This window comes from Nelumbo nucifera, chromosome 7, assembly GCF_055504915.1.
Source record: "Nelumbo nucifera cultivar China Antique chromosome 7, China Antique-T2T, whole genome shotgun sequence".
Classification (NCBI taxonomy): Eukaryota; Viridiplantae; Streptophyta; class Magnoliopsida; order Proteales; family Nelumbonaceae; genus Nelumbo; species Nelumbo nucifera.
The window spans coordinates 30,263,554-30,276,088 of NC_142655.1; positions in this window are offsets into that span (position 1 = coordinate 30,263,554).

The following is a 12,535-nucleotide window of genomic DNA, read 5'->3' on the forward strand; positions in this document are numbered from 1 at the left end:
CAGGGCAGGTATAACCGCCACTATCATTTTGCCGCAGCCGTTACAGCTAGTGCTGAGGTGGCACGCGCGGAGTCGTTGTTGCAGTGTACGTACCTGTCAGGTGTAAGACACCTTCTAAAGGTGGTAGGCACAACACTGTCTGACGAGAGACATGGTTGCAGTTTCTAGGTTTGTCAGGTACGGTGGTCGGGCAGGAGGCCTTCCTGTGATGTGTCGAATTGCTCTTCTGCGAGCTACCCTGCAAGTGGCGAGCTGCCTGTGGCAAGCTACACCGAGCTGTCTGGCCCGAGGTGTCTCTACCTCGGGATATCTAGAAGCGGATCGGGGTGTTCCTGTTCGGGAGTAGCCTAAAATCCACTAGGGGGAGCTCGGCCATTAGGAAAGGTCAGGGGGCCCCGAGCTCGGAGGTAGCTCGGAGCGCCTCAGCCTTGGGAAGGAGGTGCAAGCCAGGCGGCTCTCGGTGAGTAGCCTAACCCGTCGAGTTGCCAGAGTAAACTCGGTGAGCCCTTCCCACCGAGTTGCGGTTGCGCTTGCTGTGCTGTCACGCTTAGTCATCGCTTGAGCAAGGTCATGCCCACGTGTACCCGTGCTACGAGGTCGGGCCAAATCACCCTCCATCAATTGTCCCCCACTCCCTGTGCTGGCGGTGTTGACCCAGTGCGGGGAGTTCATGACGTGCCGGGTGGATTTGGCTTCGGTACTCATGCCACTCCGTCGCGCGCTTCGCCTAGCTGGACCGGTCCAGTGCCCGGCTCGATCAAAAGAAACCCAGGTCGCGTTCGGTTTACGCGCGGACATCACGCGATTTGGACTTCGTGGACACCAAAAAATGCGCTAAACTAATTTCGCCTCGAGGAGCCAGTAGTCGGTTTCTTTGAGAGCCGTTGGATCATCTCAATCTTGACCGTTAACGCCCGGATGCGGTGGCTAAAAATAGTGGGGGACCTTTGGTCGTTTCTTCGCCACAAAGTCTTCAGCGTCAGTATCAGGCTTGCGTCTGAGGTTCCTAGCTCGGGTTTTCTAGCTCAGTTATTTCCTCAGTTCGGTTCGCGTTTTCTGCGGTGAATCCCCGAACTTCCTTTTCTTTTCTAAACTTTCTTTCCTTTCGTGCTTTCATGTCGTCTAGTGTAGATAGCCTTATCGACGAACTAGAGGTGGGTACCTCGTCCGATGTACGGGTGGCTTCGGGTCATCTGGCATCCACCTCCCACCGAGGTCGAGTGCTTGATCAGTTCGGCCCTTCCACCATGATTCTGGAGAGACTTCAGGATCTCATACAGAGGTTCCACCTTCCTAGGGAGTACTCTTACAGCCTTCCTACCGGCAGTTTTCCATGGGAGCACGGTCCCGATGAGATCGTGGTTTTCAATGAGCAACTGGTCGCCGGACTCCGCCTCCCTCTTCACCCCCTGATTGTTGAGGTGCTGGTGCACTTTAACATTACCTTGGACCAGCTTCACCCGAATTCCATACGGATGTGGTTGGGACCATTTCCCTTTGCTTCGACCGTGCCTTCTCCATTGACCTAGATATCCTCTGTTCTATCTTGGCAATAAAGAAGAGCGCTTCGGGCGCTCTCCCCGGGCACAGACGGGCTTATTATCTGTCTCCCCGTCTGGGTTTTAAATTAATGCACATCCTCCCGAGTAAAGTCCCGGCCTGAAAGCGGGACTACTTCGTAGTTCGGAGCAGCACGGGGTGGCCTTTCCCCACTGACTGGAGGGTGGCCATTCAAGACCCTGATGTTATCCTTGATGGGAAGACTAAGAAGTCACTTCAGTCGTGGGCTCAACTCGGGTTGAATTACAAGGACTTCACAGCCGAGGAGAAGCTCATCCAAGCCGGCTTGAGCCCGGGTAGGTTTGTCTTTACTTCGGCTTTTTTGTTCGCATACTTACTTCAGGGTTACTAACGCCGAGCTTCACTGTAGGTCCTATGGAGGTGAAAAAGATAGACAGTCAGAGGCTCTTCCGCCAGATGAAGAGGAAGAAGCGCGTAGCCAAGAAGGCGCACGTCGAGTCCCTACAGGTCTCTGCCGAGGCTTAGCCTCCACAGGCCCCGGCTCCGGAGCCCGAGCTCCTCGACGCTCAACCTGTCATCGACTTGGAGGGAGACATGGCGCCTCAGGGGCCTGAGATGGCGGCAGGGCCCACCACTAAGCTTGTCGAGACTGCGGTCGGGGATGCCACTGAAGCTGCCGTTGAGACTCGCCTTGTAGAGGCTACAGCCGGGGCTTGTCTTGCTGGTGTCGCCGCTGAAGCTTCCGAGGAGTCCACCCATGCGACAGAGATGTCGGTATCCAGCTCGGGGAGTCAGGAGGGTCAAAGCATTCTGAACTCCCAGTGCAGCCTTCAGAAGAGTAAGGAGGCTGCGTACCCGGAGGTCACAAAATGGGCTGATCTCACTCTTGGTCAGCTCGGTGCCCGAGCTGCTTCTCATACCATGGTGGTGAGTTCCTTGCGAAGGATCCTCTTCTCTTCTTTTTTTTTTTTTGACTGGTCTCCTTTTTGTAGGTGAACTCAGCCGTGCGTGCCTTGACCCTTTAATCTGATCGGCATCTGAGACGGGCTTTGGAAGCTGAGAAGTCATCTCGCGCAGCCCATACCGAACTGAGGGCAGCTCGCGGTCAGATCCACCGCTTGCAGAATGATGCCTCAGCTCAGAAGAGCTTCATCGAGGTGTTGGCGGAGAAGAGCGAGCTGGCCCGAGACAAGGACAGATTGAGGGCCGAGGTGAACGGGTTCAAGGTTGGCCAAGAGGCCTTAAGGCTCGAGATGGACAACCTCAAGGCAGACCGAGATGCTCTGAAGCTTGAGGTGCAGGGCCTCAAGGAAGCGAAAGGAAAGCTGGAGCACGATGTGGAGTACCTCAGAGGTGACCTCAAAGAGAAGACCGAGATCTTCGAAGATGCCCTCAAGGAGACCAAGGTCCAGGCTGTCATTGACTATGTTAAGTCTTCGAGGTTTGATGACGTGATGACCGAGGCCTACCGCAAGGGTTTCAAGCTCAGCCGGTGGTTAATTAGGCACGTCTACCCTGGTCTTGATACGAGTGCCATCACCACTTCACGGATCACTGATGACATAGTGCGTCAGTCAGCGGATGATCTGGACTCTGAGGACGAAGGCGCCAATGACGATGCAGTGGCCACCGGTCTGGTTAATGCCCCTGAGGAGGTCCCTAGCAAAGGCGATGAGCTTCCGAAGTAGTTCAGTCCCTGTACCTGCGAGCTTGATCTTTTTTTTTTTTGTAACAAACTTTTTGTAATGGAATATTTGTAATGAAAATACACTTTGCTAAGTGTTGTGCAATTTACTTTATTCACTGAAGTGATCATTTTAACCCGAACTGTTAAGCTGTCGAGCTAAGTACCCGAAGTGGGAGTTTCTCGACTGTCGTCACTCTGAATTGTCTCCCAGTACTTTGCAGGGGTAACCTTATGTACACCAAGGTGAGCAACATAGTAGGGTATATGCCCGACCTGTCTGCACCCGGGTTAAGTTGACATCGGTTGTCCATAACGGGTTCAACTTGTTGTATGCCAGGGCGGGCTATGCATTACAAGGTTCATACCCAAGCTACCTGCGCCTTAGGCATTACAAGTACTCAGCCTATGCCGGTGAGGCGACTAGGTCTTATATGGTGCTGAGGTCTTTCATTAGTTCGGCGTTTTGGCCCTTAGGCTGGGGGAGCAGCTTATAGTTCGCTCTCCTAGAGTTCACCCATGCCGAAGAGGCGATAGGGTCTTATAGTGCCGAGGTCATGTTAGCTTGGCATTCTGGCCCTTAGGCTCTGGGAGTGACTCGTAGTCTACTCAGTTGTTATAGGTAATACTGTCTTTAGTTGACAATATTCCATGCCCGAGGTACCTGTCTCCCTTCGAGGGTTTCGAGCTCGTATGTTCATTCCCCGAGCACTCGTTTCACTCGGTAAGGTCCTTCCCAGTTGGACCCGAGCTTGCCAGCGCCGGGCTCAAGTACCATATATTTACGAAGGACCAGGTCACCGACGCGGAGGTTCCGCTTCTTGACCTTGGCGTTATAGTACCGAGCTGCTCTTTGCTGATAAGCTGCAGTTCTGATGTATGCGAGGTCCCTTACTTCGTCGAGTAGATCGAGGATGGTACGTAGCTCATCCTCATTCGTGTTATCATTGTATGCTTCCAGTCGCAGCGTAGGTACTTCGATTTCTGTCGGGATAACTGCTTCGGTGTCGTAGGTGAGGTTGAAGGGAGTCTCTCCTGTGGCGGTTTTCTCCGTGGTTCGGTAAGCCTATAGAACACTGGGTAGCTCGTCTGCCCACAATCCTTTAGCTCGGTCTAGACGTGCCTTCAGTCCGCGGAGGATGGCTCTATTTGTGACTTTTGCTTGACCGTTTGCTTGAGGGTGTGCAACTGAAGTGAAATTATGTCGGATCCCCATGTCTTGGCACCAGTTCTGGAATTTGATGTCCTCGAACTGCTTGCCGTTGTTAGAAATTAGTACTCGGGGTAGCCCGGAGTGGTACACAATGTTCTTCCAAAAGAAGTTTTGGATGTTCCGGGTTGTGATCGTTACAAGAGGTTCAACTTCTACCCACTTGGTGAAGTAATCCACTGCTACTACTAAGAACTTCCTCTGGCCTGCCGCTGGCGGGAACGGTCCAACTATGTCGATGCCCCATTGTGCGAAAGGCCACGGGTTGGTGAGATACTTGAGGTCGGCAGCAGGCTAATGGTGAATATTGGCATGCTTATGGCATTTGTCACATTTTGTGACGAGCTCGATGGCATCTGCCTTCATTGTTGGCCAATCATACCCATGTCGTAGTGCTTTTTGGGCGAGGGCCCTACCCTCCAAGTGTTCGCCGCACAGACCCTCATGAGTGTCGCGTAGTACGAGCTCGGCTTCGGTAGGTCGCAAGCAACGCAGGTAGAGGAGCGTGTAGGATCTCCAGTACAACCGTTCGTTTATTATGACGTATTTGGCTACCTGACGCTCTACCCTTCTGGCCGCATTGCGATCTGCAGGGAGGGTCCCATGTAGCAAGAAGCTCGTGAGAGGGTCAATCCAGCTCGACTCTACTTGAACGACGGGAGCGACCTCCTCTGCCCCCCCGAGAATGCTAGGCCAAGGCAGGTCCTCTATGTACACGGTTCTCATTGTGATATCGTTGGTGCTGGCTAACCGGGACAAGGCATCGGCCTCAGCATTCTCCGACCTCGGGATTTGCCTGATGAAGTGTGATTGGAAGTTGAGCAGAGCCTCTCTTACTTTGGCTAAGTAAGCAACCATGGTTGGTTTGCGAGCTTCGTAATCTCTTTTGACTTGGTTGACTACGAGCTGGGAATCGCTGCAGATGACGATGTGCTTGGCTTTTACTTCTCTGGCTAAAGCTAGTCCAGCTATCAATGCTTCGTATTCCGCTTCATTGTTGGATGTCGCGAACTCGAAGCGTAGTGCGTACTCCAATTTTGTGCCACTTGGGCCGTGCAAAACTATTCCGGCTCCGTTGCCCTACTGGTTCGAGGAGTCATCTACGTGAAGGATCCAGGGCTCCTCATCCCAGTTCGCGCTTGGCCTAACTAGGAGAGATGCCACACTGATTGCTACCTCATTGGGCCCGGACTCAACTAGCCTGGGAGCTCCGGGCTCGCCCGGATTGGGGGCCTCGTGCTCAACCGGTCTGGGGACTTCGGAGCTGAAAGTGCACTCGGCAATGAAATCTGCTAAGGCTTGGGCCTTAATAGCAGTTCGCGGCTTGTATCGGAGGTCGTACTCGCTGAGCTCAAAGGCCCACTTCGTCAATCGACCAGAGACCTCGGGCTTAAGTAAGACTTGCCTCCGAGGTTTGTCAGTGAGGACGATAATAGTATGAGCCTGGAAGTACGGACGGAGCTTCTGAGCTGCGATGACCAGTGCATAGGCTAGCTTCTCTATCTCTGGATATCTCGTCTCTGCTCCCTACAATACTTTACTAACATAATAGATGGGTCGTTGGACCCGATCTACTTCCTTTATCATTACCGAGCTGACCACTTCGTCACTTGCCGAGAGGTACAACTCTAAAACATTGCCCTTTTCGGGCCGGGTTAAGATTGGCACACCAGCGAGGTATTTCTTGAGCTCATCAAACGCGAGCTGGCAGTCTTGGGTCCATTCGAACCCTTTGCTTTTAATTGCCTTAAAGAAAGACAGACAACGGTCTGCTGACTTGCACATAAAGCAGCTCAGGGCGGCTATACGGCCATTCAACCTCTAAACCACCTTCAACTTTCGGGGTGGTCTCATATCTAAGATGGCCTTAATCTTATTCGGGTTGGCCTCAATGCCACGCCGGTTAACGATGTATCCTAGGAATTTGCCCGAGGTGACGCCGAAGACACACTTGTTTGAATTCAACTTCATGTTAAATTGTCATAGAATTTGAAAGACAGAATGCAAGTCTTTTATTAATTCGTGTGAGAATTGAGTTTTGACGACCATGTCGTCTACATAACACTATTTTCCTGCCAATTAATGGCTCAAATAATTTATTTACAAGCCTTTGAAAGGTTGCCCTAGCATTTTTCAACCCGAAGGGCATAACCTTGTAACAATATAGACCGAACTCTGTGACGAAGGCAGTTTTTTCTTCGTCCCCCGGGTCCATCCTGATTTGGTTATACCTCGAATAGGCGTCTAAGAAACTCAGCAACTCGTGCCTTGAGGTTGCGTCCACCAGGCGGTCGATTCTGGGGAGTGGGAAGCAGTCTTTTGGGCAGGCTCGGTTTAGGTCGGTGTAGTCGACGCACATGCGCCACTTGCCGTTAGCCTTTTTTACCAGAACGGGGTTGGCTACCCAGCTCGGGTAATGGACTTCTCTTATGAAGTCGGCTGCGAGGAGTTTCGCGACCTCCTCGTCGACTGCTTTCCATCGCTCCGGGGCTAGTTGCGTTTCTTCTGTCTAACGAGCCTAACTACAGGATCAGTATTGAGTTTGTGAGTTATAAGACTAGGGTCTATACCGGGCATCTCTGCCGCGGACCATGCAAAAACATCTAAGTTTTGAAGTAGGAAATTTACTAGTTCGGATCGCAGGGGTTCTTGGACTGAAGCACCGATCTGAAGTGTTCGAGTTGGGTTTTCTGCTGAAGTCGAAATAGCAACTGTTTCTTCCGTGGGTGCAGCTCATTCTTCGCCTTGCTCCGTAGGTCGCTCCAGTTCGAGGTTGTCAGCCACCTTGGTCTTTCCCTTGAGGGCGACGACATAGCACTTGCGAGACTCAAGCTGGTCGCCCCGCGCTACCCCTACTCCGAAGTCTGTAGGGAACTTCATTGCCAAATGATAAGTGGAGACCATCGCTCGTAGGACATGGGCGATCGACCGACTTATTATGGCGTTGTACGGGGAGAGGGTCGCGACCACCAAGAAGTCATGGTTGAGTCTGACTACGCTGGGCCATGTGCTGACTTCCACAGGTACTGTTATTTTCCCAAGGGGCCTAACTTTTTCTCCGTAGAAGCCCACCAAGGGAGTATTAGCGGGCCTCAAGTCACTTCCCTACAACTGAAGCTAGTCGAACGCGGCTTTGAAGAGGATATCCGCCGAGCTACCCGAGTCAACGAGGACGCGCCTGACCTCGAAATCATTGATCCTTACTTTTATGACGAGCACGTCATCGTGGGGGTAGTGAACCCCGCACACATTGTCCTCCGTAAAGAAGATCGGTTCCTCTGTCTTCGGTCGCTTAGGAGGATTTTGTTCTTCCCAGGCAGCTTCGCGAATTGACGTCCGAGCTGCCGCCGAGGTACAGCCTGCAACGATCGAGCCTCCAACTATCATGTGGATGGTGCCCCGAACTGGCCTCTCTTCCGGAGGCTGCCTCTGTGACTGCTCTGCCGGCCTGCTGCTGGACTCGGGAGCATCCTTACCGTGCTCCCCTTGCCGACCTGCTTTATTATTATTATTGTTGTTATTCTGTACAAAATTCCTTAGATATCTGCGACGAATGAGTTCCTCTATCTCGTCGCGGAGATTCTTACAGTTCTCGGTACTATGACCGTCGCGGAGATTCACGTATGGGGCGTCCTTGATTGCCATCAGGATTTCGGCCCGCTTAGCGTTCAGTGGGGTGTAGTCGGTTCGCTCTGCTACAGGGGGTCGGAACGGCTGACCCGGTTTTGCCCCCCGAGCTACGTCCTTCTTTCGGCTATCTTCTTGGCTAGAAAGTTCTCCTTCTCTCTTTCTCTTCTCGGGCGCGCTCTCGCCCTTCTGATTGATCTCTTCTTCCGTGGCTATGAACCTATGTACGAGCTTGAGGAATTCAGTTATGGTCGCCGGCTGGTTGACAACCATGTGCCACTTGAATTCCTTGTGCGTCACGCCCTTCTTGGCTGCTGCAAGGCGCACTGCGGGGTCCTGACGCGGTATCTGCATGCATGCATCATTGAACCGCTTGATATAGCCCCGGATGGACTCTCCCTCTTTCTGGACTATGTTGAGAAGGCTTTCCTCAGTTCGCGGGCACCGCTTGCTGGTGATGAAGTGGGACGTGAAGGCTTGCACGAATTGCGCCTAACTTCTTATCGATCCGGGTGCAAGGTTTCGATACCATGTGTGGTCCACTCCTCTGAAAGTGGTGGAGAAAGCCACGCACATGCATGACTCACTGACCCTCGCCAGGTGCATCTGTGACTGGAAAGCGTCTACATGATCATTCGGGTCGAACGACCCATCATACTTGTCGAGAGGGGGGAGCTTGAAGTCTTTGGGCATTGAAACAGCCAGGAGCTCGGGAGACAGGGGGGATGGAACAGAAAGGAGGGGAGTTTTAACTTCACCCGAGCTTACCTCTTCCCTGCCTCTGAGCTCGGGCAGGTTGTGGGTACCGTTCGGCGAGCTCGGAGGCGGCGTCTTTGCTTCTTGGCGTGCTCCGCATTGGTGCTACTCACCTCCGTACTGTCAGGAATAGTTTGCGCAGGAAGCAGCTCGGGCTGCTGGTGATGGCTGTGGACAAAGGGATTCTGCTTAGAGTTTGCAGCCAGGATCTCGAACCGGTTCTCTAGAAGCGGGGCTTCGAACTTTGATTGCTGGGGTGATGTAGACCTGGTGAGTTGGGGTCCTCCCGACCTGACTGCCCGCGGCGAGACCGGAGTGGTTGGTCTTTCCTTTCTGCCGCAGGAGGAGGCTTGGCTCTTAAGGGGGTTCTGGGAAGCCTCTTCTTGGCGAGAAGGCCTTTCATCCTGGCGGCGAGACCTAGCTTGTCGTGAGGCTGGGTGTCGAGGAGGGAGCTGAGTCTGAGGCAGTTGAGGGAATTGCTGCTGATAGTGGTTTTGGGAGACTTGGTGTAGCACCTGCTGCTGGTAGAGCTGGAACTGCTGAAACTGCTGCATCTGGGCTTGCATGGCCCGCATGGACTGCACCAGGTTATCGAGTTGGCTCTGGCTTGTCGTCGGAGGGACAATTGTTGGTTCAGCAAAGGTTGTCTCAACAGAGGGGGGAAGGGGAACACTCACAGGCGCCTCTGCTCGTGGCACGTTCAGGCTAGGGACTTCATCCACCGAAAGGGGAATGGTGAATTGCCCAATGCAGACCACGGGGACCTGGAGTTGTTCCCTGGCGATGTCCATCTCCATGCTACGTCCGGCATTGCTTGAAGAAGCCATGAATGCTGAGTTTTCGGAAAATAAGGAACTGTGAAAGCTTAGAGGAAGGCTTTTAGAAACGTTCCCACAGACGGCGCCAAATGATGGTGCGCAATCCGGTCACTCCTAGTTGGCACTTGTGTGGGTCCTGAAAGGTACCTGAGATGGAGAAGATGAGGAATCCCCAGGGGCTTGCTCGGCGGGAACACTCCGACGCTTAAGTTAGAGTTCTGTGAAAGATGCAAAGAGAGGAAGAAAGCTAAGAGTGCAGATAGCGCGAGTATCAGAAAGTTACCTCTGTCCTTTGGGATTGGGCTACTTATAACAGAACTCTGTTGAATCAGGCCCACCTGCCTCTGACAGGGCAGGTATAACCGCCACTGTCATCCTGCCGTAGCCGTTACAGTCAGGGCTGAGGTGGCACGCGCGGGGCCGTCGTTGCAGGGTATGTACCTGTCTGGTGTAAGACACCTTCTAAAGGTGGCGGGCACAACACTGTCTGACGAGAGACATGGTTGCAGTCTCCAGGTTTGTCAGGTACGGTGGTCGGGCAGGAGGCCTTCCTGTGATGTGTCGAACTGCTCTTCTGCGAGCTACCCTGTACCGAGTTACCCTGCAAGTGGCGAGCTGCCTGTGGCAAGTTACACCGAGCTGTCTGGCTCGTGGGGTCTCTACCTCAGGGTATCTAGAGGCGGATCGGGGTGTTCCTGTTCGGGAGTGGCCTAAAATCCATTGGGGGGAGCTCGGGCATTAGGAAAGGTCAGGGGGCCCCGAGCTCAGAGGTAGCTCGGAGCGCCTCAGCCTTGGGAAGGAGGTGCAAGCCAGGCGGCTCTCGGTGAGTAGCCTAACCCGTCGAGTTGCCAGACTAAACTCGGTGAGCCCTTCCCACCGAGTTGCGATTGCGCTTGCTGTGCTATCACGCTGAGTCATCACTTGAGCAAGATCATGCCCACGTGTACCTGTACTACGAGGTCGGGCCAAATCACCCTCCATCAATATTATTATTCAAATATAACAAATAAATAGCTTACTATGAAAGTTCAATGCCGATAGATGAATTGCTTCTATACATGTGGGAAATATAAAAAGGTTGACAATGTATTGAGTCCAAAAAGTGAACCACAACCACTAATAGAACAATGGTTGTGGTTCCATGTGGTTCAAAGCACAACCACAACCATACATAATAGAACAGGGTAGGGTTGCATGTCGTTCAAACCATACACACCCATAACACTGTATGGTTTGAAAGAAAAGGGTAGGGAAAGGTTGGGAAATCTATATCTTTTCCTACCTTTTTGTTTCCTATAATTTTATTTTTGAATTACCCCTAAAGTATTATAATTCAATTCTAAAATACCCCCAAATTCTTATATCCTATGTATAAATTGTACATAAAATAAATAATTTTTAAGTAATTGTCTTGAAACGGGGAAAATTTGAGGATCCCCGTCCCCGATAGGGAATGGATGCCCCGCCACCGGGGATGGGGCAGGTACGGGGCAAGGTATCGTGACTTCGGGGCGGGGACGGGGACGGGGAGTGGCTGCCCCCCCCCCCCCCCCCAAACCCGCCCCGTTGCCATTCCTTCACAATGAATGATGATAAGAACTTAAAGGTTATGATGACTACAAGAGGAAATTCCAAAAAAAAGCAACTCCTTATCTGAAAAGACTTTAACCAATCAAAACCCCTTGTAAATTTTGATAATTACCACGTGATTGTTTATCATTTTTTTGATACCGATTCATTAGTAATATGTTTCTCAAGTATCATGTCTTTTTGGTATCATAGTCAAACCTCTATTGAAGAAGATAAAACAATTCACCTTAGCATCCCTTAACATTAGCAAACATCCCTTAACATATGTAAATAAATACATCAGCGATCTAATAATAGTATGGATGCATGGTTAATGTTTTAATAACTAAGGGCCTGTTTGGTTTGCAGCTGGAATTGAAACAAAAATCGTTTGGAATCAAAATCAGAGTGATCTATTCTCATAGTTTGTTTGGTTCAAACAGGAATGGAAATGGGAATTAATCAGTGGGATTTCATTCCCAAATGGAGGGGCAAGGAATGGCCATTCCCTTAAATGGGGGAATGCCATTCCAACATGAATAAGAATGGGATTCCGATTTCGATTCCAAACTCCTATTCCCACGAACCAAATAGAAACTAAATTCAAAGTGTGAGATTTTGACAAATCAGAACATCCCCGGATGAAAAAGACCTCATTTCCATGAAACTTGTGACGTTTTGAAATTATTTCCTGTAGGTGTGTCCGCGCATGAATCACACATTTGTGTGGACAACACTTAAAAGCAATATGATATGTTTTTGTTGGCCGGATGTTTAACGTCATCGTTTAACATATCAAATACATGATGGATGATGTGTTCAATCAAATAGTTGGAATTGGAATAACCCATTCCGATTTTGATTCTAGACTCCTATTCCCACGAATCAAATAGAAACTAAATTCAAAGGTGGGAGATCTTTGACAAATCAGAACATCCCCTGATGAAAAAGACCTCATTTCCATGAAACTTGTGATGTTTTGAAATTATTTCTTGAAGGTGTGTCCGCGCATGAATCACACATTTGTGTGGACAACACTTAAAAGCAGATGATATGTTGTGTTCGTTTATGATTCTATCACATAGATGTTTTTGTTGACCGGATGTTTGACCTCATCGTTTAACATGCCAAACACATGATGGATGATGTGTTCAATTTAATTTATTAATAATATCTCTGCATTAATTCAACAAAAACCTGGAGAACTCCGTACAAAAGTACAAGACAGACCTAACGCATGCATGATGTGTTCAATTTTATTTTCCATACTAAGTGGGAGTTCTCTGGACTGTAATATATAACGATAAATTTCACTAGCTTATTTTTGGGAGAATGACCGTTCAGCTCAGG